At 36.1% G+C, this 26,407-nt stretch overlaps 1 long non-coding RNA gene across 1 annotated transcript in view; it reads left to right on the top strand.

Moving 5' to 3' along the window:
- LOC139437116 (uncharacterized) overlaps positions 1-26,407 on the top strand; it is a 44,921-nt gene that overhangs the window by 7,030 nt on the left and 11,484 nt on the right. The window contains exon 2 of the long non-coding RNA XR_011646721.1: positions 11,885-13,174. This is a non-coding gene — a long non-coding RNA (uncharacterized lncRNA). The remainder of the gene's footprint in view (positions 1-11,884; positions 13,175-26,407) is intronic.

Here is a 26,407-nt window from a genome sequence, read left to right as displayed (position 1 = left end):
CAGTTTGTTGTGTTCACATATTTACATCTTGGGAGTGTTACTAGAGTATAGGTCTGCATTTTGAAATATGATATTTATGGATTTTTCAATCAAAAGTATAGACCATGCTCTTAGTTGTTTTGGAATTACTACAGTGGAAGTAGTGGGTGAGCTTTCTACGATTTATGTCATTATGCACTACTAAGTGTAGGTCATTCCTTTGTCATCAGATATATGTAATACTTGAAATGTTAGTTCTTTGTAAAGCAAAGCCCTCCAAACGTAAGGTTTTTGGATAGAAAACATTGTTTATTTCTGAAAATGTGCACACATGACAGGAAATAATATATCTGAGAGACTACAATAATGGCTTTTAGAGAACTTGGAGAATTTTTTAAGCAATAAGTTTGAGTCTGGGCCTCTACTAACAATTGTTTTAATTAATTTGAGTGGCCTCTTAGAAGAACTGATTTAGTCATTTAAAAGTTAAAGTAAATAAATACATGAGAGTGTGTTTTAATCCATTGCTTTTCAGCACAGGATTTTGAGAAACTTAAGTGCTATATTTTAGGTATAGGGACTATGGGTAAAGTAATTATAACAGTTAGAAAAGTACTCATGAATCGTACACTGTCAGTCAAAATAAATCTCATAAATGCATTATCATCATTAGAATACCATGAAATGATAAGTTTTACAAAATAAAATAAAGCAGAATAAAATAAAGAATAACCAAAAATACCAATATTGATAAAATAATCAAGGAAAGTTTCTCTGAGACAGAAATATTTGAGTGGAGACTTAGAGAAAATGAGAATGCAGGTAATTAGGGGAGAATCTTTTTCAAGCAGAAAAGCAGTACATGTAATAAGCCTAAGTGATAAATGAGTTTGTTAATCACAAACAAATGAAAGCAAGGTGGAAAGAAAGAAAGAAGAAAGAGACCAGGTTGCAGAGGCTGCAGAGCAGATGAAACACTCATGCTCCATTGATTTCAGATGTTTCATTTCATGAGAAATAATTTGAAGGACTTTAAGAAGAGAATGAATTACATTTCAAAATGATTCTGCCTTCTAATTAAGTGGATATTGTGAGAGGCTCCCTGCCGCACGGCGCTTGCGCTGAGCCCGCCGTAGGATGTGACTTCTCCATCAACGTGCAGGACTTCTAAGGGAAGGGGGCGAAGACCTCTTTTGTGTTCCACAAACTGGGAAGAGCCGTGTCTGTGGTGGTGGAACAAGGACCCAAATTCCAGGGGCCCATGGTTGACAGATGCTGCCCTCGATGTGGTTGTGGAGGAATGGCAAACCACATCAGACAGGTGGCTCTGAGGCTGAAGGTCACACTGTCTTCTACACCTGTACTGACTGCAGGTTCCAGGAGAAGGAAGACTCTTGATCTTACTGCCGAGCTACTCGGCACTACCTTCCTCTCCTCTCCCTTGGAAGGTGAAGGATACTGAGTCTTCAAATCCCCTGTCCATCCCCTCTGGTCACAATGTCTTGCTCCCAGTAGGAGTATCAGAACCTTGAGTGGAGACTGCCATTGTCCTCAGGTCTCTTCTAAAGTTATATTCGTAAAAAAAAAAAAAAAATGTGAGAAATGTTGGGAAACCAAGATAGGAATTAGAGGTACCAGTTGGAATCATATTAGATATAATCTTAAAATCAATGTGCTAAAGCATAACACATTGGCTTAGTGCATTGTTGAAGATAATGAGATGTCAGAAGGCACTGAAAAATAGAGCAGGAAATAAAAAAGATAAGAAGTGCTGGTTAAGAGACTTTGGAAATTTGCAGCCAATGTACTAGAATGAAAACGATGCTGGGGAAATGTTTCTACAATATTGGTTATTTAGATGATGGAGACAAATGTTCCATCTCAAACAGAGAAGGAAATTGGACAAAATACAAAATAAAAATGCTCTTGAAGACCTCAGAGTGAAGAAATGCCATTGGAAACAAATGGGATAAAGATTTGGGGTCAAAAGAATACTGAGGAAAGTATATCTATATCAGGAAATGGAAGCTTTTCCTCAAGCATCTGTCTATTCTGAAAGTGGGAATGGAGGTGCAGAGAATCTAGTTAAGCATTTGAGGAGACGCAGAGAGCTTGTGGGGGAGACATTACCTTAAGATTGAGCCCAAAATGACTTTACCCTAAGAATAAGCCAAAACCAAACAGATACCTGTGCTTCCAGGGAATAGTCATATGTTTGAAAGTTCTCTATCCAATTAAGCTACATGAAATAGATAATGTTCCTAAGTGACTTAAAGGAGTAAAAGTGCATCACCCAAAGAAGAAAACAGTATTTTAGTTATTAATTTGTCTCTTAAATATTTCAGGCTTAGCATTCAGTGCATATAAAAACAAAACCAAACATACAGGAAAATGATATCATTTTATAAAAGTCAAAGAGAAATGAGATCTATGGGGGACCAAAGATAGTGAAGTTTTCAGAGACAGATTTAATACAACATATTTCAAGGGTTCAAGGAGATAAAAGTAATGATTGAGAATGTGGACACAGAACAGAAAATTCCAGAAAATCAACAAATGAACATTCTACAATGGGAAAATAAAATAACAAATTAAGGACTCATTTGTTGCTTATTACAGCATTTAATAGATAGCTTAGAAGAGAGATAAATCAGAAGAATAACAGCAGAATTAACACAGTAAACTATGGAAAATATAGAAAATGTCATAAGTATAAAAGGGAAATAGTAAAATACTGCAGAGAGAGGGCAGTGAGAATGAGTTAAGGAAATAACAGCTGATGGTTTTTCAGTATTTTCAATTTCTTTTACAATTTTCATATCTAATTTCCAAAAACTAATAATATGCAGTACATGAAAAGACACAGTGGGACAAAAAATTGTGAGATATAGAAAATGGACTTATCCACTTAAGGAACGGTCTTTCATTTCCTACTGCTCCGTATTTTCACATTTATCATGAAATAGGTGTCCATATATGTTTTGGTCTCCATCTGCACTCTCAATTTCTTATATGTTTGCTAGAAGAAACTGAATTAATTACATAGAGAATTGCTGTGGAAGGAATGGCTTCTTTTCCTCTATTTCTTCATGAATTCCCTTTATAGTCTTTCCCCTTTGAATTTCCATATGTATTTTAGACTCAGTGTCATTGATTGAATATTGAGTATTCCAATTCAGGAACCATATATAATTGGATATTGATCTGGCTTGAGTAGGTTTTTGACCAATCAGGCTCAAATGGACATATCTGTTCATGTGTACCTGTTGTATTTCAAGATATAATTCAGTACTTCAGAGGTGTGTATAAATGCACACATTGTACCTTATCTTCCTGTGAATCAGAACTTCACCTGAATGTTTACACACCATTGAAGAGTAGTTCCTGTTTATGGGCAAAGGAAACCTCCTCCTCCACGTGCAGTTTGGGAAAACCCACTATGTTGGGCATCAGTCTTCACAATGAAATGAAGCAACATTGAATTACTGTTAGATGACTTCTCCCTGTTACCTGGTACCTTGTAGAGAGAGCTTTAGAGTATCATTTGTCAGCTTGTCATGTGGATAAATGTATGGATTTTGCCTTCAAAATTCTATCACTTTTTCTTCTCAGCATGCAATATGCATACGTTCTTAGCCCTATCCCTAGGCCCTATCCCAAAACCTAACCTCATTTTCTGTAAGTTGAATTTTTCTTCTTTCAATTTCCATAAAGAATAAAATGAAATACTAAAAATGTCTTTTCAAATTTTTGGATGTTTGTCCTAGGTTGCTGTAGTTTAATAGTATGTTGTCAAGGCTACCCAGATGCAATGAAAGCCTAAAATATAAACCTATAACTGTGAGGTGATAGCATACTAGACAGATGTACTCCTAGAGCCTTAAGAATACCTTAGCCACCATCAGCGTATTTCATATGATGAAACTAGAGTAAAAACCTAAATATATCTTTTACAGTCTGAATTCTAAATAAGATTGTGACCTTTTAGTAGATAATTCTCTTCTGCCCTCCTTATTTTCCTTTCCCTCTGGGATCACTTCAGTTTCTACTGTATTATGGTATAACCAATTTTCATTGTTATAGGTTCCAAATCATTGTTTTGTTTTTGTTGTTTTTTCATTCTTCATATCAGAGTTCTTCATTAATTTCAAAAAATACACTAAGTGGTTGGTGTTATACAATAAATCTCCTGGTTTAAGAATTAATCACCATTGCCTTCATTGTATGGCACTAACCCAATTTCCCTTTGGCAATCAGCATCAATCCCCCTGGCCAATAAACTTTCATGTTTCTATAAATGAATAAGAATAATATTGACTATGGCTGCCTGACACAAATGTCTTCTCCTTTTGGATACTGATTCTTCTCAATAGCACTCAGGTACTTGTCATGACATGAAAATACTGGCCCCATAAGATGGGTCATAGGAAATGTACATTGTTAAAAGAATAATCAAATTGTGTCCCTGGGGTATTTAAAACTTGGACTGACACAATCTCTCTGCATTGATAGATGTGAATATAAAATTTAGGAACTGACTTTGTATTATCAACATGTGATCAAGTCAGGTCTAGTGAGTATCTGAGAAACTTATGCAAAGAGAAAAGAGAGATACAAGATGACAAAAAATGCCAGGTACCTGTTATTTCACATTTGTATTCTTATCTAGTAATAAAACTGGGACCTTTTATAAGAAGTCAACACTTACCTTGATATTTAAATCTTATTTTAAGGGAATAATAAAAGCAAAAAAATAATTTTAAAGTACAATAAAATTTTATAATTGCAATGATATAAGGGTTGATGAGGGCTAATTGATGTGGTTTTTTTCTTATATCTCTAAAGTGGTGAAATTTATAGTACAATTGGCTGTAAATATGAGGGTTGATTTCTGAGCTCTCAGTTCTAGTACATTGGTTTATATGCCCATCCTTGTGCCAGTACCAGGGTGTTTTGATTACTGTGACTTTGCAATACATTTTAAGATCAGGAAATGGAAGTCCTCCAACTTCATTCTTTTTGAAGATGGCGTTACTTATTTACGACACTTATTCTTCCTTTTAAATTTGAGGACTGGCTTGTCCCTTTCTGCAAATAAAGTTATAGGAATTTCATGGAATCCATAAATTGCTATGGGTAGCCTTGGCAACTTAACTTATTCAGTCTTCAAATCCATGAACAGGAAATACACTTCCATTTATTTAGGTGTTCTTTATTTCTTTTAGCCTTTATGGTTTTCTGTGTATAAGTCCTTTATATCCTTGTTAAGATTAATTTCTAGACATTTAATTATATTAGTTGCTATTAGGAATGGATTTTTTCTTGATTTCTTCTGATTTTTCATTGCTAGTGTATAGAAACACCACTGATTCTGAGTGTTGATCTTGTATCCCACCATTTTATTGAATTCATTTATTAGCATTAGGAGCTTTCCTGAGGTTTTTTTTCCAGGAATTTCTGTATATAGGATCACAGCATCTGCATATAGGGAAAGATTTACTCCTTTCTTTCCAGTTTGGATGACTTTTGTTGCTTTTTCTTGTCTATTTGCTCTGGAAAGAACTTACTACACAATGTTAAATAGCAACAGTAACAGTGATCATCCTTGTTTTGTTCCTCATCTTAGAGGGAAGGCTATCAGTCTTTCACCATTAAGCAGGATGTTGGTTGTAGGCTTTTCATATATGCCCTGTATCAGGCTGGGAAATTTTCCTTCTATTCTTATCATTCTAAATGTTTTTATCAACAAAGCATGCTGGATTTTGGGCAAATGCCTTTTCTGATTGAATGAGATAATCATGTGTTTTTCCCTTCATTCTGCTAATGTGATGTATTACATTATGTGATTTTCTTATGTTGAACCAGCCTTGCATATCAGGCATAAATCCTACTTGATCATGGTGTATAATTCTTTTTAATATGCTGTTGGATTCAGTTTGCTAGTATATTCTTGAGGAATTTTACATCTATATTCATAAGACATATTCTTCTTTAGTTTTCTTTTCTTATGGTATCTTTATCTGGCTTCAATATGAAGGTGAGATTTGCCTCATACAATGAGTTAAGAAGTGTTCTCTCTTCAATTTTTTGAAAGAATTTATGCAAAATGGGAATTAAGTCTTCTTGGAATGTTTGGAGGAATTCCCCTATGAAGCCATCTGGTCCTGGGCTTCTCTTAGTTGGGAGGCTTACTGTTTCAATTGCTTTACTAATAACTGGTTTGTTGAGATCTTCTATTTTTTCTTAAGTCAATGTAGGTAGTTTGCATGTTTCTAAGAATTTTCCATTTCATCTATTTTATCTAATTTATTGGCATACAGATATTTATAGTATCCACTTATAGTCCTTTTTTTGTTCCAATGGGGTTGGTAGTACTGTTCCCATTTTCAATTCTGATTTTCATCATTTGTATCCTCTCCCTTTTTTTCTTTGCCAGTCTACCTAAATGTTTTTTGATTTTGTTGATATTTTCAAAGAACCAACTTTTTTTTTGTTACTAAAAAGAGTTTATTGGGAAATGGGTGAAAAGAACAGAGCTTGCTGGGAAATGCAAGAGAAGGATGGAAATACACATCAAAATTTGATGTGGAATCTTCTAGGCAGAGAAAATGGGTTTTGGCTTGTGTGGTTATTATTTAAGGTATCAGTTATTCCTCCTGTTGCTAATGCTAAGGGGAGGGGCCCCAGATGTTATTGAATATCCCACCAATGGTGGGCACCAGTAGTGTCACCTGTTTGGAATATCTGGGACCCTCCTCAATTCTGGGACCCTAAAGTCAAGGTCAAGGTCTTGGCAGCTTCTCACTGCCATCTTGTCTGTTGGCCATGTTGTCTGTCAACCAAGTTGTCTGCCAGGCCTGCTGCCTTCCCCCTTTCACTATAATAACCTGCCTCAACTCCCCCCTCAAACAGTTAATGCCCTTATTTTTAAGGGGACACTGAGAGGCATTGATCATTCTTCTGTAGCTACTTCCTGTTGAAGAATCACATTTTGATTTTGTTGATTCTTTTGTTGTTTTCTGTTTCATTTATCTCTACTTTCATGTTTAGTTCCTTTCTTCTTACTTTGGGTTCAGTTTACTTTTTTCCCTAGTTCTTCTAATTTTGAGGTTAAGTCACTGATTTGAAGTATTTTTTCTTTTTCAATGTAAGCACTTAGATGTAGAGTGTGAGGTTAATTTCACTGTTAAATTTCTTGAGCCTGATAACTGCACATAAGGTGATTAAATAAGTGAATATCCTTCCTCAGAAACATACAGGGAAGTGTTGTGTTTGAGGATTACATGTACAACCTGCTTTCAAATGTTCAGAAGATAGATAGTAGATAGGTAGATAGATAGATAGATAGATAGATAGATAGATAGATAGATAATATAATGATATAGCCAAAATGGAAAAAATAGATAATATAATGATATAGCCAAAATGGCAAAATGGATCTGGGTACCGTGGGTATGGGATTATGTTGGAGTTCTATGTATGGGGTTTGTATTATTTCTGCAACTGTCCTGTAGATTTGAAATTATTTCAATATAAAATATTAAAAAAATAATATGTTGCTAAAGAGTCAGATGCAAGCTAGCAATCCTTGTGGTCAATGCAGCCCTTGTATGAACAGTGAAAAGAGTAAGATGAGAGTGAAACCAAAGATCACACAGACAGAATGTACATGCTTGAAATCTAAAGACTTGAAAATACCAATATTTCTCCCTTAGTTTTAAAAATGAAATTAGTAAAGTTGAGTTGAGTCTCTATTAGGGGCCTGTCATAACCCCTCTTACACTCTAACACACTTTCAAGACCAGGCAGACATAATTCAAGGAGGGCACTGACAGTTGGAGTCTTATCTGATCACCATGACCTGGCTTAGGTGTCCCAGGCCACAGAATGAAAAGTTTATGTGGCCAGCTTTGGGGGTCTGCAAGTCCTCTACCATGATACCTCCAAACCAGTAATCCAGATGGTTACAGTATGGGAAGACATTTATCTCTTTCTTTCCTAAGGCAGTCAGGAAAAATCTAGGGTGGCCATCCCTGCTGGTCTACAGAGCTAAGTCCATATCCCCTGGGTCATGAGATGTGATCACTGATGCATGGGTCAAGGTGTGGGGAAAGACCCCTCCCCCACATCCACTGAGGTCTGCCCTGGTTGCCAGGCAGTGGGAGATTCCTGGCAGGATGCTCACCATAGGGTTCTATCTTGTGTTGTGGCAACAGGTTCCTGGCAACCTGAGGTGACTCAGCAGAGGCCTTGGGAGCCTTGTATGGTCTGCTGATAGTCTTGATGCTCTGCACAATCCTGATCTTGGTGGCCTTGTGCCAGGTGTTGGCAGCTCTGCCAGAGGACTTTATACAAAGCCCAGATCTCCAAGGAATGCTGTGGAAAATGGTGACTTGCATAGTTATAGTGGGGATTTTTATTGTTAAATCAAATTATGATGGAAGGAGAGACAAAAAACTGGCCACTGACATTTCTGCTCTTCTATAGGGAGCACAACAAATTGTTGATAAATTTCACCACACTGAAAAAGAATTTGGAGACTTTAAATCAACTATAACAGAAGCCAAACTCAAGAATGAAGTATCAGAAATTGTACATGTGAAGCCCATGAATAAAGAACTGGAAAGCCACAACTCTTTACTTGGACTTAAAGTAGTTGAGTCTAGAAAATCATGTAAAGGAGACATATCTATATGTTTACAAGAAGTTCACCTGATGGCTGACACGACAAGCAAAACTCTGACCTTAGAAGACTCAACAAGGCAAATCCAACATCAAGTAGTTCCAACCAAATCATCCTTCAGAATCTCTCAGGTGAGTATAGAGCAGTTTCCCACATCAGTGACAGGGACTTTGGAGGAAAATTCCAGGCTTGAAAGAAGCATAAAACTCTTTTCACAGGAATCTCAAAAATGGAAGGGAAAGTTGGGCATATTTACTAAAGAGAGAAAAATCTCAGAAAACTCTAAACTACCTATGGAGTCATTCTTAGTAATAAAGTGGCTCAGATCAAACCTCCAGGTGAGCATTTGCTTAAGATTTGTGATTCAGCTGCTGTTCTTGAAGATAATATAGATCTTGGGAACATGGAATTGGGTGTACTGAAGACATCAGAAAATGGAGACCTCATAGTGGAAGAATCTAAAGGAGTGTTGATTGATGGTGTATGGTAACAGAAGAAAAAATTATTTAAGAAATCTAAAGAACTACACTACACAGAGAGCCTTAAGTAAAACCATGGTCTTTAATTAAATAGTACAATTGTAAAAGTGTGCTATGATGAACTGTAACTGATGTTCCATTTCAAGGTGGTAGTGGGGTGGTATATGAGAATCCTGAATTTTATGCATGTTTATTCTGTGTACCCATAACTTCTCTAATAAAGAAAAAAATGGTTTCTATTATACAAATAAAATGATAGAAAAAAGAAGAACAAACAAAAGGTAGGAAAAATAGAACAAACACCAAAAGAATAGATTTAAACCCAACCATATCAATAATTGTATTAAAGATAAATTGTCTAAACAATTCAAGTAAAAGGAAGAGGTTGATTTTATTTTAAATAGCAGAACCAATTATATTATTTCCACAAGAAACCCACTTTAAATTTATAAATACAGTTTATCATGTAAAGATCAATATACAGAAATTTGAAATAGCTGTGTTAACATTAGAAAAATTACATTTTGGGGCAAAGAAAATTATGAGGGATAAGGAGCAACATTTCAATATAATAAAGAGTTCAATTCACCAAGACTAAATATTGTTTAATTCAAACTACATGAAATAATGTTGCTACTACTGAATGGAAAAACAGAAAAATCAACAATTTTATTTGGATATTTCAAAACCCTCCCTGAAAAAAAATAGAAAATAAGCAGAAATTCATTATAAATATAGAGAAGACTTAACCTATATAATCACTAGCATAACCAAAAGATATTTATAGAACACCTAGCCAAAGAACTACAGAATAAAATGTCTTTGCATGTGCATGCATTCCACAAGAAAGAGTATACTCCGAGTCATAAGACAAATTTCAAAAATTACAAGTGATTGAAATCATGCAAAATATATTATTTTAACCAACAGAATTAAACAAGAAAACTATACAGACCTACTTCAGAGTGGCAGGAAGCTCAGATCATAGACAGTGGTTTCATTTCATTCTTGTACTTCTTGATTTCTTATATACCAGTAGTACATAGCAGCAGGGCAACTTTAGAATAATCATTATAATGTACATCGGGCAAGGATGATCATAATAATTGCTTCATCATCATGATATTTTGTATCAAATACTTAATCAAAATTTCCCTTGGGACTGAAATACAGCCTATTAAAGTTTGGTTAATTTGTATATTGAAAAAATATTGGTATTACAAGAAACAGCTGCCTTGATATTCTATATCAGAGAGTGACACCTTCTCCCCACAATTGTCAAACTCAGCATGTTTACAAACTAGGAATTCTAAATAAAGTGATGGGTTCATCCCTTTGTGGACACTGGTACAGGTATGTGCTGTAAATCTTTCTCATAGCTTCTACCAGATTAGTGGTCATTACCAGTGTGCCTTTAAATTGGGAAAGTAATATACCAAGACTTTGAACTATTTTACTAATTAATGATTCAACAAAAATCACTTAATTAGAATCAGGGCTTAAAAATTATGGTGATCAGTTCATAAGTGAACTCTTGACAAGAAGCTGTGTATGGCCAGAAGTATGGATTGATAGCAGTGTATTTTAGAGGTGGGTAATGGTTTAGTCAAATTCCTGTGGATTTGAATGGAATGTAATTAGAATGTTGGTGATAATGATGTCCAGGAGAGTTATGTGGGTGAATTTCTTGGAATAGCTACAGAATGTGAGAATATTTATATCTCATGGAAATGATATCAAAGGAATCCACTTCTGAGAATGTTCTCAATCACCAGGTGGACAAAGTGAACCTTTCTGTGGATATTATACTCCTTCTTCTGCACAGTTCTTACCCAATAGGCCTACAATGTAGCAATGGAGTCATGGACCATGATGAATGGACTCAACAACGTAAACCTATTCTCATGAAGATTCACCTGGATAGCAAGTGGCCAGCTGAGAGCAGAGATCCTTGCTGAACCCTCCAGCCCATTCCTCATAGAACCAATCATTTGTGGTGGGCTGATTACATAGAGGCCCTATTGATTTGTTCTCATATAGATCCTTACTGTGGATATGGATTTTCATTCCTTAACTGCAATGTTTTTTTATCAGTATCCCTATCTATTGAGTTACTGAATGCCTTCTTTGCCATTATGGGATCTCACACAACATTCTTACTGATGAACTCATTTTACAGCAAAATATGGTGAGCAAAAGGCTGACACACATGGCAATCAGGTGACTTGGTGAAATTAACCTAATGATGACTCAGTCATGACCCTAGCTGGAAAACAACTCTCTGGAAAGGATATTTCTCTTTCCATTTAGATTCTGAGTTCATCCCCAGTGTTTAAGCAGCATTTTCATTATGGTACATGTCTACTAAATGTTAGATGAATTTATATCTGAGTTTATACCTGAATAATTTAAAGGAATATGTATTGAAGTATCTTTAAATTTTCTTATTAGAAAATTTGACCAAATAAAGATACATGTATTAATTTAATGAATTATTTTTCATAAACCCAACTAATTTAATATGTGTAGAAGACAAAGTATTAATAAGCAATTAGTGAACCTATACATCATGGAGTAGATAGCACAGAAAATGCATGGAATAAAAGAAATATAAGATAAAATTTCTGATCATGAGTAGTTCACATTCTAGTTAGAGAACTGACAAATAACTACAATATAGATGAATGATGTATGTCTTCTGAAAGTACAATATGAATAAGGATTCATTTTTTTTCATTCCTAGGAGACTCGAGAACAACTTCACAAAGCAGTTGATCTTTCAGCTGGATCTTGATAGATTCATAAGCAAGCAACATAAAGAGAATAAGAAGTGGCCTTGTGAACAAATTATATAAAGATCATTTATGTAACAAGAAAGAACTGTGCAAAAAACATGGTATAGCTAGAGACAAGTGAGTTTAGTTAAGTATGTTTGGATAGAGAGAAACACATGCTAAGACTGGAAAGGTTGGTTGTTGCCAGATAGTGGAAGCTTCTGTAAACCATGCTAAGTAATTTGGGATTTTCCCTGAAGGAAAAATTGGAGGATTTCCAACTGGAAAATCACTTTCCTGCCTGTGCAAAGCATATGCTACAGCAGGGAGAAACTGGATAAAGAGAGGTAGACAAGATGGAGAAAAGGAGACAAATCAGAGCAGCATATAGGGGATAAAATTGCACATCACCTCTCTAAGATATGCCCAGAAAGAATAAGGCAAAAAGAACTATAATATTTCTTGATTAAATCTTTGCATCATGTTCTAAATGAAAGTTTTAATTTCTGTAGTTATTCATCTCAGATTTATTCATCATAAGGGAGTTATGATCAGTTTGTGTTTGTATATATCATTCATCATCTGCTAATTTTGAAACATATTGCACAAGTCCTTGAAATCACTAATATGGAGGTTAATTCTTTTGTGCTAGTACAGATACTCTGAGGAAAGAAAAAAATTTAAATCCAATTTTAGGTAATAATAGAAAATGATAGCTGTTTCTTCAGAGTAGATTTCCTTGAAAACCCAGAGTGGATTTTCATGATCCCCACTCCTAGAGTTCAGAACCATGTAATACCTCCTCCTTGAGTGTAGGTGGGATCTGTGACTTGCTTGTAGCCAATAGAACATGCCAATGGTGATGGGATTACATTCTTGTGCTTACATTATATTATATGACTGTCTTGATAGATATCTTGCTCTAGAGACCCTTTTTGCTGGCTTTAGTGGCCATGTTTGAAAAGACCACACAGCCAGGAACTGTAGGTGGACTCTAGGAACAGAGAGGCAAGCAGCCACTTGCATTGCATTACATTACATTGCACTGCATTGCCCAGTGATAGCAAGGAGCTGGGGTCCCCAATCCTACAACTGCAAGGGAATGAATTTTGCCCAAGACTAATTGAACCTGGAAGCAGATTCTTCACCAGAAGATCCCTCAAGTGAAAGGGAACTTTGATCAACACCTTGATTGTGAGCTCATAAGCAGAGGACTCAACTAACTGGCTCCTGAACTACTGATTCACAAAAACTATGAGGTAATATTGTGTGCTGTGAAAAGCCACTAAATTTTTGGTGTGTTTTTTTTGTTGTTGTTGTTTGTTTGTTTCTTGTTATTTGGTCTCAACTTTTTTTTTTTAAGATTTATTTATTTATTTATTTACCTTTTCCCCTCCACCTGGGTTGTCTGTTCTCTGTGTCTATTTGCTGTGTCTTCTTTGTCCGCTTCTGTTGTCATCAGTGGCATGGGAATCTGTGTTTCTTTTCCTTGCGTCATCTTGTGTCAGCTCTCTGTGTGTGTGGTGCCATTCTTGGGCAGACTGCACTTTCACGCTGGGTGTCTCTCCTTATGGGGCACACTCCTTGTGCATGGGACTCCCCTATGCTGCAGGGACACCCCTGCATGGCAGGGCACTCTTTGCATGCATCAGCACTGCACATGGGCCAGCTCCATATGGGTCAAGGAGGCCCGGGGTTTGAACCGTGGACCTCCCATGTTGTAGATGGACACCCTAATCACTGGGCCAAGTCCGCCGCCATTTTTGGTGGTTTTTAAATGCAGCAATAGAAAACTAATACACCCCTAAATTTAATAACTCAAAATACTTTGCACATCACTGAAATCTGAGATGCTTCTTTCTTTATGCTATTTAACTGATTCAAATTGAATGTATTAAACAATTACTTGGATGAAGAAGAAATGAGAGAAGAGAAGGGAGAAGTGCTCAGCAGAGAAAAGATGACAAGATAGGAGGAAGGCAGGAGCACAGGGTTAGAAAGCACAGAGAAGGGTGATTTAAGTAGGTAAAATTTTGGCAACTAATCACATTTCAGAACTATAGAGTTATTAACTTGGCACCATTTAAACTTCTTTTAAAATCCCTTCCTCTTCTCAGTGTTGTGATCTTAAAGCTGTACCTGTCAAATGAGGACCTGACTAGCTTGGGGGCTTCTTTGTTTCCTGGATACACCAGACCTAGGTTGGTTCATGGGGACACACTAACAATCAAATTCCTCCCCATCCAGAAATCCTGGGAGAGGAAAGGGGAACAGGAGTGGGTGAGGTCAAAGAGAGAGGGCCTCCCCTGGGCTGAAAGCTGCACTTAGAGCTTATTCAAACTCTGTCAGGCACTTTATGACAACTAGAATATTTCACATGTATGATTTCCCCTTAATATGGACTAGAGTGGACTCATGGTATTCTACTATAGAACTATTGTGATTCTAGCAATGGAAGAAATTGTATCATTGATGTGAAGACAGTGGCCACTTGAGGTGTTGAAGGCCAGGAGTGGGACAAAGAGGTATAATTTGGGGCCATTTTCAGTACTTGGAATTGTCCTGAGTGACATTGCAATGACAGATATGGGTCATTATATATACGATCATAACCTACAGAATGAAATGGGAGTGTAAACTACAATGTAAACTATAATCCATGCTTAGTGGCAATGTTCCAAAATGTATTCATCAATTGCAATGAATGTATCACAGTAATGAAAGAAGTTGTTAATGTGGGGAAGGATGGGAGATGAGGGGAGTAGGGCATATGGGAATCCCTTATTTTTTTTATGTAACATATGTAATCTAAGTATCTTTAAAAATATATAAAAAGGGGAAGTGGACTTGGCCCAGTGGTTAAGGCATCTGCCTACCACATGGGAGGTCTGCAGTTCAAACCCTGGGCCTCCTTGACCCGTGTGGAGCTGGCCCATGTGCAGTGCGCAAGGAGTGCTGTGCCACGCAAGGGTGTCCCCTGCATAGGGGAGCCCCATGTGCAAGAAGTGTGGCCTGTAAGGAGAGCTGCCCAGCATGAAAGAAAGTGCAGCCTGCCCAGGAATGGCACCACACACATGGAGAGCTGACACAACAACACAACAGCAAAGATGATGCAACAAGAAGAAACACAGATTCCAATGCTGCTGACAACAACAGAAGCAGACAAAGAACATGCAGCAAATAGACACAGAGAACAGACAACTGGGGCAGGGGGTAGAAGGGGAGAGAAATAAATCTTTTAAAATATATATATATAAAGTATATTAAAAAAGATAAAAGAAAAATCTAAGAGTAAATATACAATGCCTATATTTTTCTCATGCCTTATACAATTCCTTAAGTAACACTGGCCAACCTAAATGATCTTTAGTTGGAGCAATTTTTTCCCTATTCTTTATACTCAAAAGTATTTCTGAGTTTTCAGGACAATATTTTCTTTTTTATTGTTGGACAAAAATGAGAAAAAACAGGAGAAACAAATTGTACATCAGAAGTCTTATTTTTCTCTACATGTGGGCAGTATTTGGAACACAAATATTGCATAAGTTTTATAGATTCATTTTTATTATGAAAAAGTTGTCAATCTTTTTGAATGCAGATTTTTAGAAGATAAATGATACACTGAAAATTGTAGAGTATGAATTGTAGAGTGTAAAGTGTAGTTATGAGCAAATACTTATAAATTTTCTAGTCCTGACATTTCTGTATTTTGTCTGAAGAGAAGGAATAAGAGAGTGAAACTCTAAAGTACAGGTACTTGGATATGAATCTTCATATTAGATGTCTTCTCCATTATGAAGTCATCTTTTTTAAAGTGCAGAGAACTGCACAGCTTAGAAGAAAACAAGGTATGTATGTTCTGAAATTATTTGGCCTCAGAGATAAAGTATATACTTTAGTGACCACTGGATGCACACATGTAGTTCCAGAAATTATCAACAGTCTGAGATAATAAGCAAATTTATTTTAAAATTTTTAAATGACTTGTTAAGCAGACATGGTTATAGAAGTTTTTCTGCCAGGACTTTAACTCCTTTCTGCCAAACATTAAATTAATTCCTTAAGGTTGAAGGGAAAACATATTGAGAAAGTAGTTTCTGATAATGCAAGAAAAGCATCTCTGTTATTTCCTTCTTTCTACTACCTTTGGCATAAGTTTCTTGTTCTTCTAATTCCTCCAGGTGTGCTATAATGTCTTTAATTTTAGCTCTTTCTTCTTTTTTAATGTAGGCATTTATGGCTGTGAATTTCCCTCTCACTACTTTTGCTGATTCCCATAGGTTTTGTTACATTGTGTTGTCATTTTCATTTTTTCAAGATTGTTACTGATTTCTTCTGCAATTTTCTCATTCACCCACTGATTGTCTAAGACTGTGTTTTTTAACAGCCATATCTTTGTGCCTAATCTGCTTTTATTCCCCATACTGATTTCCGGCTTCATTCCGTTGTGTTCAGAAACATCAGCAGAAAAACAATACAGCAAAAAACAAAAGAGAGGAAAAAAATAGAATGAATTAAAGGCCAGAGAGATGAGAAAAGAATCAAAGAAAAAAAAAAGATGAGAGAAAATGAAAAAAATGAAAATATGAAGATCAAAAAAGAATGGATGGAATGGAAGGAAAGCATCAGAAGCCAGAAGACAGAAAAATGAAGGAAAGAAGACAAAGTAGGTTCAAAAAATAAGTAAATGAAAAAAAGAAATAAAGAAAGGAAAAAGAACAAACAAGAAACAAAACAAGAATAAGGAAACAATCCAGGGAAAAGAGCCTTCCCTCTTAGGCCCCTAGGGACCTAACTCAGGCTGCTGGTGCTTATCAGTTAATCACCCTGCAGCCTGCCCTCCTCAGGAGATGTATCCAGTTTTAGTCAATACAATAAAAGAAAAGGGGGTAAAAAATCCAGAAAAGCACAATAAACAAAAACCAGCCGGTAAAGCACCATAGTAGAAACTCAGCCTAGAGGTTCCCTATCACAAAGGGACAGATATATGCCTTGTCTCTCCCCAGATCACTTCTCTTAGGAGGTACAGGAACTCACACCAGGGACATTCTGCACACAAATCAGGAATTCCCCCCACTAGGCCACAGCAGTTTTATAGACTTAACAGGCTTTTGAATGCTTATCTGGCTCTTCCCACCCTTGTTTCCCCTAGGCAAGTTGGACTTCTAGCAGTTTTTAGGGTGGTTTGGTGCCTGTCTCCCTAACCAAGTTCCTTTCTCCCAGGAAGGCTGGGTGTGACATCCTGCCTAAGCAGAGACCCCCTCCCCTTTCCCCAGGGCAAACTCAGAGCTGACTTTTATCATCTGCAGTTTCGAAGGGTGACCAGATGGGCAAACCCATGGAAAGGAAAACACTCTCCACCCTTCACCAGACTCCTCTTCCTCCCAGGAAATGCTCCCTCACACTAAGCTGACTAGTAAGAGCCAAGTGATCCACAGAGGGTGGGGTTTACCTCTCCTCAATTTCCAGCCACTTGAGGTGAGCAACTCATGGTTTTCCCTTGGGCTCTTTGACTCTTTATCCGGCTCCCTCCTGAGCCATGCCCTGCTGGCTCCAGCTCTGTGGATGCCCTAAGGACCTCACTCAGGTAGGATTTTACCCCATCTCTGCTGTTTTTTGCAAAAGAGCTAAGCAGCACCTACCTATATTGATGCCATTTTCCTGGAACCACAGTAAACCCCAAATAAATTTGATAATTGGTTTTTCCACTTCTGAAAAAAAGGTTGTTGGGATTTTTAATGGGATTGCATTGAATCTGAAAATCACTTTGGGTAGAGTTGGCATCTTAATGATATTTAGACTTTCAATGCATGAATGTCCTTCCATCTATTTAAGTCTTCTTCAGTTTTGTTTAGCAATGCTTTGTAGTTTTCTCAATACAGGTTCTTTATGCCATTGGTTAAGTTTATTCCTAAATACTTGATTATTTTGTTGGTATTATAAATGGATATTTTTTCTAATTTCTTTCTCAGATTGCACATCAGTAATGTAAAGAAACACTATTGATTTTTGTGTATTAATCTTGTAGCCCACCATTTTGCTGAACTTGCCTATTAGTTCTAGTAGCTTTGCTGTGGAATTTTCAGGAGGTTCTAGATATTGGGTCTTATCATCAGGGAATATTGAAAATTTTACTCTTCCTCTCCTATTTGGGTGCCTTTATTTCTTTATCTAGCCTAATTGTTCTAGCTAGACCCTCTAGCACAATATCCAATAACAATGGTGACAGCAGGCGTCCTTGTCTTGTTCCTGACCTCAGTGGGAAAGTTTCAGTCTTTCATCATTGAGTACAATGCTGGTTGTAAGTTTCCCATATATGCACTTTACCTTTTTGAGAAAGCTTCCTTCTTGTCCTACATTTTTTGGTATTTATCAAGAAAGGGTGCTGTATTTTGTTAAATGCCTATTCTTCATCAATTGAGAGGGTCATGTGATTTATCTTCAATTTATCAATGTCATTTATTACACAAATTCATATTCTTGTATACCTGGGATAAAACCCACTTAATCATGGTGTATAAAATTCTTTTAATGTGCTTTTTGCTTCAGTTTACAGAAATTTTATTGAGGATTTTTACATGTATATTCATTAGAGATATTGCTCATTATTATTATTATTATTTGATAGTTTCTTTATCTGGTTTTGGTTTTAGGGTGATATTGGCTTCATAGAATCAGTTTGGTAACGTTCTTTCCTGGTCATTTTTTTGGAAGAGCTTGAGCAAGACCAGTATTACATCATCTTTGAATGATTGGTAGGATTCACCTGTGAAGCCATTTGTTCCTAGGCCTTTCATCTTTTGGAGGTTTTTGATAACTGTTTCTGCCTCATCACTTGTGATTGGTTTCTTGAGATCTTCTATTTCTTCTAGGGTCAGTATAGGTGTTTTGTGTCTTTCTAGGAATTTTCCATATCCTCTACATTGTCTGGTTTTTTGGTATACAGGTGTTCATAGTATCCTTTTATGATCTGTCTCATTTGTGCAGGGTCAGTGGTAATGTCCACCCTCATTCCAATTTTTATTTATAGCCTCTCTTTTTTTGTCAGTCAGTCTAGCCAAGGGTTCATCAATTTTGGTGATCTCGAATAATCAGGTTTTGGTGTTGTTGATACCCTCAATTGTTTGTGTGTGTGCACACAATTTCACTTATTTCTGCACATCTTTATTTCTTTCCTTCAGCTTGGTTTGGGATTAGTTGGCTATTCTTTTTCTAGTTCCTCCAGATATGCAATTAGATCAATTTTAGTTCTTTCTTCTTGTTTCATGTAAGCATTGAAGTCTATAATTTTCCCTCCAGCACTGCTTTTACCATGTCCCATAGGTGTTGATATATTGTGTTCTCATTTTCAACATATCAAGATATTTGCTGAATTCTCTTGAAATTTCTTCTTTGACCTACTGATTGTTTAATAGTGTGTTGTTTAATCTCTAAATATTTATGAATTCTCCATTTTTCAATCCATTATTTTCTAGCTTAATTCTATTATCATCAGAGAAAGTGTTTTGTATAATTTCAATGTTTTTAAATTTATTGAGACTTGTCTTGTCATAGTCTGTCTTGGGAAGGCTCCACGAGCACTTAAAGAGAATGTATATCCTGCTGTTTGGAGGTGCAATATTCTGTGTATGTTTACTGGATTTAGTCTATTTATCATATTATTCAATTTCTCTGTTTCTTTATCCTCTCTTCAGATGTTCTTTGTAATACTGAGAGTGCTGTATTGAAGATTCCAACTATTATTGTCAAGATATCTGTTTCTCCCTTCAATTTTGCCACTGTGTGCTTTATGTATCTTGGAGCAATATTTGTATGGAATATCTTCTCTCAACCTTACACTTTAGAGAAGTGGACTTGTCCCAATGGATAGGGTATCCATCTACCACATGGGAAGTCTGTGGTTCAAACCCTGGGCCTCCTTGACCCATTTGAAGCTGGCCCATGCACAGTGCTGATGTGCACAAGGAGTGCCCTGCCATGCAGGGGTGTCCCCTGCATAGGGGGGCCCCATGTGCAAGGAGTGTGCCCAGTAAGGAGAGCTGCCCAGTGCGAAAGAAAGTACAGCCTGCCCAGGAATAGCATCACACACATGGAGAGCTGGCACAACAAGATGAAGCAACAAAAAAAAGACACAGATTCCCTGTGCCTCTGACAACAACAGAAGTGGACAAAGAAGAACATGCAGCAAATAGTCACAGAGAACAGACAACGGGGGGTGGGGGAGAGAAATAAATAAAAATAAATCTTTAAAAAAAACAAAACAAAAAACCTTACACTTTAAACCTGGTTGTGTCCTTATGTCTGAGGTGAGTGTCTTGCAGACAACATATAGATGGCTCATGATTTTTTATCCCTTCAATCAGTCTATATGTTTTAATTGGGAGTTCAATCTGGTAACATTCTATATTATCACTATAAAGGCATTACTTCATCCATTTTGTCCTTTGGCTCTCTGTTGTTATATTATTCTATTGTCTGTTTTATCCTTTAGTTTATTCTTCCTACTACTCTTCATTTCTGAACTCTTCTCCAAATTTCTCACCTTTGTTTTTTTCCTTTCAGGCTGCAGCACTCCCTGTAGCATCTCTTATAATTCTAGTCTTTTTACCTGTTCTTTTTACATGTTCAGATTGTGAAAACTTAGAACTCAACCTCATTTTGAAGGACAGTTTTGCCAGGCACAGTAAATTAAATACATCATATCAGTTTCTTCTCTATGCTTTCTGATAAGAAGACAGCACTTAATCCTGTGATTTTCCCTTTTATGTGATGCTTTGATTTCCTCTTGCTGGTTTCAGAATCCTCTCTTTATCTCTGGTATTTTTCACTCTGAATAATATATGTCTCAGGTATGTCTATTGAGAAATATTTTCTTTGGTGTGCATTGACTTTCTTGTATATTGATATTTATGTCTTTCATAAGAGTTCAGAAATTTTCATTAATTGTTTACTCAAATATTCTTTCTGCCCCTTTTCCATGCTATTCTCATTCTGTGATATCAATAACACAAATGTTTGGGTGTTTCACAATGTCATTGAATTGTCATTCAATTCCATTCAATTCAATTCCCTGAGACTCTTCTCTTCCTTTTCTCCTATCATATCTAGTTCAGATGTCTCTCATTGAAATCACTAATTCTGTCTTGAATCAATTCAAATCAGCTCTTGTGTAGCTCTAAAATATTTTTAATCTCATCCATCATGTCTTTTATTTACATAAGACCTCTTACTTTTCTTTGCAGGCTTTCCAATTCTTTATGCTCCCCAAGTGTCATCTTAATATCCTTGCTTTTTGATTGCTTTTTCAAATAGTTTGATATATTGGCTTTTAATTGTGTGATTCATTATTCTGGAAATTATTTGCTCTTACTTTTGTTTCCTTGCTTTTCAGAAACTTTCTTATTGATTTTCCTCTATTGTCTTTGGTTTGAGGTCTCTTTTGATGTTTTTCTGCCTATTAAAATCACATTCTATTGTGAAAATTTTCATTTAAAATGACAAATCTATTATTGTCACCTTCAAATTTGGAATTTTCTCTGTGTATTCTACCAAGTTATTTTATTTTATTTTATTTTTTTATTTCTCTTCCCTTCCCCCAACTCCCATTGTCTGTTCTCTGTGTCAGTTTGCTGCATGTTCTTTGTCTGCTTCTGTTCTTGTTAGCGGCATGGGAATCTGTGTTTCTTTTTGTTGCATCATCTTGTTGTGTCAGCTCTCCGTGTGTGTGGCACCATTCCTGGGCAGGCTGCACTTTCTTTCACACTGGGTGGCTCTCCTTATGGGACACACTCCTTGAGCATGGGGCTCCCCTACATGGGGGACACCCCTTCAGCACTCCTTGCGCGCATCAGCACTGCATGTGGGCCAACTCCATACGGGCCAAGGAGGCCCAGGGTTTAAATGGCGGACCTCCCATATGGTAGACAGACAACCTAACCACTAGGCCAAGTCTGCTTCCCCAAATTATTTTAATTACATAAAGTGAGAACAATTCTTGAAGTAACTTGTATGTAGAGAAGTATCATCACAGACATTTCTGGCTAAGGCTAGAGATTAATGCCTGATGCACCTACACACATTTATGGAGACCTTCCAAAGCATCAATAAAATGCTAGTAGGTTGTTTTAGAATTTGTTCCAGAAAGTCTCTAATTATTTAAAGTTTAATATACTTCATATTTGTTCCCTTTAGCTATTTAGTAATTTGTTATTTACAAGTTCTACCATAATAGATTAACCTCCATTCACTAAATGAAAATTAAAGAAAACATTAGTGAAGATGCAGTTCTATATAGGGGTCTACTTATCGTATCTAAATGATGAAAAGTGAATTAATTTTGCAGTGTAGTGTTCATTCTAAACAGTTAAACATAAGGTACAGCTATAGCACACAATCTGTGCCTTGTGGATTTAATTGATGCCTTGTTTTAATGAATATCTAAAATATTTAATGCAAGTCAGTCCATTTGAAAGTATTATCAACTACAAAATTAATAATTAATAAAAATATATTTATTGCCTTCATTCCAACTTAACCAAACATCTTGCATATCTATGTGTGTATATCTGTATATCTGTGTATGTGTGTATGAAAATAAGTATATTGTACTTACTGATTTTTACATTTGGGATAAAAATAAGGATCTGGGAGTTTAAAATAGCTTAGGTAAATTGATGTTTACATATTATTGAGAACATTGTTTTTCATATATTCTTATCTGGAAGTTATAAGAAAATTAAACATGACCATATTTTTTAATCGTGTAATTTGTTGTTCAAAATAGAAGGAATAAAATTGCCCAACTCCCTTTATCTTAGAAATTTGTTTTAATTAATGATGTATCATGCCTCTTTCTCTTTCTTGACTTGGCTAAAAGAAGAGATTCCTACCCAGCATGGAGAGAAGGAATTGGACCATGGTGACCATGTTCTTATTGGGATGTCTACCCCTAAGGGCCATCTTATTCTTGATTTTTTATTGGCTTATTTGGTGACTGTCCTTGGAAGCACCCTCATCATTACACTGATCTTTATGGATTACAGTCTTCACTCACCCATATATTTCTTCCTCAGCAACTCTCTTTCAGGGACATATTAACCACAACCTGTGCTGTTCCCAAGATGCTGGCAGGATTCCAGTCATAAAGGAACAGAATCTCATTTTGTGAATGCTTCACCCAGTCCTGTTTCTACTTCCTTTCTGGATGCACTGTTTATCCTTTTTGCCATCATGTCCTATGACCCTAAGTGGCCATCTGCAGTTCCCTTCATTACCCTACAGTTATGACCAGCTCACTCTGCATCTATCTTGTCATACTCTCCTGGGTTTGTGGTTTTTCCTCATCTTCCCACCCACTATCCTTAAAGCAACACTGCCATATTGTGGCCCCAATGTGATTGATCACTTTTTCCATGACAATGCTCCACTCTTCCATTTGACCTGTGCTGACATATGTGCCATTGAGCTAATGGATTTCCTCAGTTCCCTTGTCCTGCTCATCAGCTCCCTCTTACTTACAGTGGTCTCCTATGTTTATATCATCTCCATCATTCTGAAGATACCTTCAGGACAAGAACAACGCAAAGCCTTTGCCACTTGTGCTTCTCACTTCACTGTGTTCTCCATGAGCTATGGGATCACCATCTTTGTTTATGTCTGTCCCGTCTGCACCTCAATAAGATCCTCTTTATCCCCTCCCAGTGTCATCACACCTCTCCCGAATCCCTTCATCTTCAGTCTATGGAATGAATCCATGAAAGATGCCCTGAAGGACACCTTGTCCAAGTGCCATGAATTCCTTAAAAGGATGAGGTCCAAGTAATGGAACATTCGAGAATCATTCCAACCATGGGAAATCTCAGTCCTACTAAGGCTTATAGTCCACAACTTGATACTATAAACTGGAGATTACTATACTCCAATTATGTATTTATATCATTTCCAATCATAAATAATATTTTGAATGGATTGCTGTGTTTATGATATTTTAAGAGCTAAATAAATATTAAAAATTATAATGTCCTGGTGGTAATAGGATACTTGTGGAAGTAGATGTAGTAGTAATATGTGTGTTGATGTTAGTGCTACTGGTTAAGAATGATCAAAGAACAGTAGAGTAGTATATGAGTTTACTACTTATTTGCATTTATCTGTATGGGAATTGGAAAGAAGAAACAATTCAGCTCTGGGTCTGGTAAGAAGGGCATGCACATACACACACGTATGAGAGAACATAGATAAAAGAATAAGTTCTGTGGTACATAAACTTCAATTGTAACTTAGCATTGATTATTATTGAGGTTATTGACTTTTTCCTTATTCATTTTAACTGTATTTATTTCTCATATTTTTTTCCCATGGATTTTGTCCTTAACATTTCATTTCTCTTTTATGTCAGTTTATGCATTGAATTTTCATGAAGTCTTTATTTTATTCCATTTGCAAAGAAAGTTTCTTCTCCAATGAACTTGACATTTGTTTGTACCATAAATTTCACCACTTTAGAGATGTAAGAAAAACCAAATCAATTATCCCTCATCAACCCTTACATCATTGCCATTATGAAATTTTATTGTTTGGTACAATTAAGTTTTTTTTTTGCTTTCATCATTTCCTCAAAATAAGATTTAAATATCAAAGTAAGTTGACTTTCTTATAAAAGGTCCCAGCCTTATTACTAGATAAGAATACAAGAGTGGAACAATTGGTAGCTGGCATTTTTTGTCGTCTTGTACCTCCCTTTTCTCTTTGCATAAGTTCTTTAAGATACCCACTAGGCCCGACTTGCTCACATGTTGATAACACTAAGTCAGTCCCTAAATTTTATATTCACATCTGTCAATGAGTAGAGATGGTATCAGTCCAAGTTTGAAATATCCCAGGGCACAATTTGATTATTCTTTTAACAATGTACTTTTCCTATGACCTCTCATATGTAGCCAGTATTTTCAAGTCATGACAAGTACCTGAGTGCTTTTGAGAAGAACCAGTATTCAATAGGACAAGAGATTTGTGTGGGATTACCATAGTCAAAATTATTCTTATTCACTTTTAGAAACAGGAAAGTTTACTGACCAGGGGGATTGATGCTGATTGCCAAGAGGAAATTGAGTTGGTGCCATACAATGATGGCGATATAGATTAATTCTTGAATCAGGAGATTTACTGTATAACCACTTAGTTCATTTTTTTTAATTAATGAAGAACTCTGATATGAAGAATGAACAAACAACAAAAACAAAACAATGATTTGGAACCTATAACAATTAAAATTTGTTATACCATAATGTGGTAGAAACTGAAGTGCTCCCAGAGGGAAAGGAAAATAAGGAAGGCAGAAGAAAGTTATTTACTAAGAGGTCATAATCTTATTTAGAATTTGGACTGTAAAAGATATATTTAGGTTTTTACTCTTTTCTTATCACATGAAATATATTGATGTTGGCTAAGGTACTCTTCAGGCTCCAGTCTAATATGCTATCACCTCATAGTTACAGGATTGAATTTTAGGTTTGCATTGCATCTGGGTAGGCTTGATATATACTACTAAATGACAACAACTTAGGACACATCCAAAAATTCATAAAGATATTTTTAGTATTTCATTTTATTCTTTATGGAAATTGAAAGAAGAAAAATTTCAACCTACAGAATATGAGGTTAGGGTTAGGGATAGGGATAGGGTTAGGGTTAGGGATAGGGACACAGATAGGCATAGGGATAAGGACACATGCATATTACATGCTGAGAAGAAAAAGTGATATTTTAAAAATAAATAAAGAATTTAAAAAAAAAAAGAAAAGAAAAAGTGATAGACTTTTGGAGACAAAATCCATACATTTTATTCACCTGACAAGCCAACAAATGATACTTAGAGCTCTCTCTAACAAGATAGCAAGTAATAGTGAGAGGTCATCAAATAATAATTCAATGTTGCTTCATTTCATTGTGAAGATTAATGCCTAACATAGTGGGTTTATCCAAACTACATGAGAAGGAGATTTCCTTTGCCAGTTAATAGGAATGACTTTCCCATGGTGTGTAAACATTCAGGTGAAGTTCTGCTTCACAGGAAGATAAGGTAAAATGTGTGTATTTAAACACACTGCTGAACTATTGAATTATATCTTGAAATGCAACATGTACACATGAACAGATATGTCCATTTGAATCTGGTTTGTCAAAAACCTACTCAAGCCTGACCTATACCCAATTATATGTGGTTCCTGAATTGGAACACTCAATATTCAATCAATGACATTGATTCTAAAATATGTAAGGAAATTCCAAAGGAAAAGAATATCAAGGGAATTTTTGAAGAAATAGTAAGAAAGAAGCCATTCCTTCCACAGCAATTCTCTATGTAATTAAGCCAGTATCTTTTTGTGAACAGTATAAGAACTTGAGAGTGCAGATGGACACCAAGGCATATATGGACACCTAATTCATGATAATTGTGAAAATACAGAGCAATGGGAAATGAAGGACCTTTC

Source organism: Dasypus novemcinctus, chromosome 21 (genome assembly GCF_030445035.2).
Source record: "Dasypus novemcinctus isolate mDasNov1 chromosome 21, mDasNov1.1.hap2, whole genome shotgun sequence".
Classification (NCBI taxonomy): domain Eukaryota; kingdom Metazoa; phylum Chordata; class Mammalia; order Cingulata; family Dasypodidae; genus Dasypus; species Dasypus novemcinctus.
This window is presented reverse-complemented; position numbering and strand designations above follow the sequence as displayed.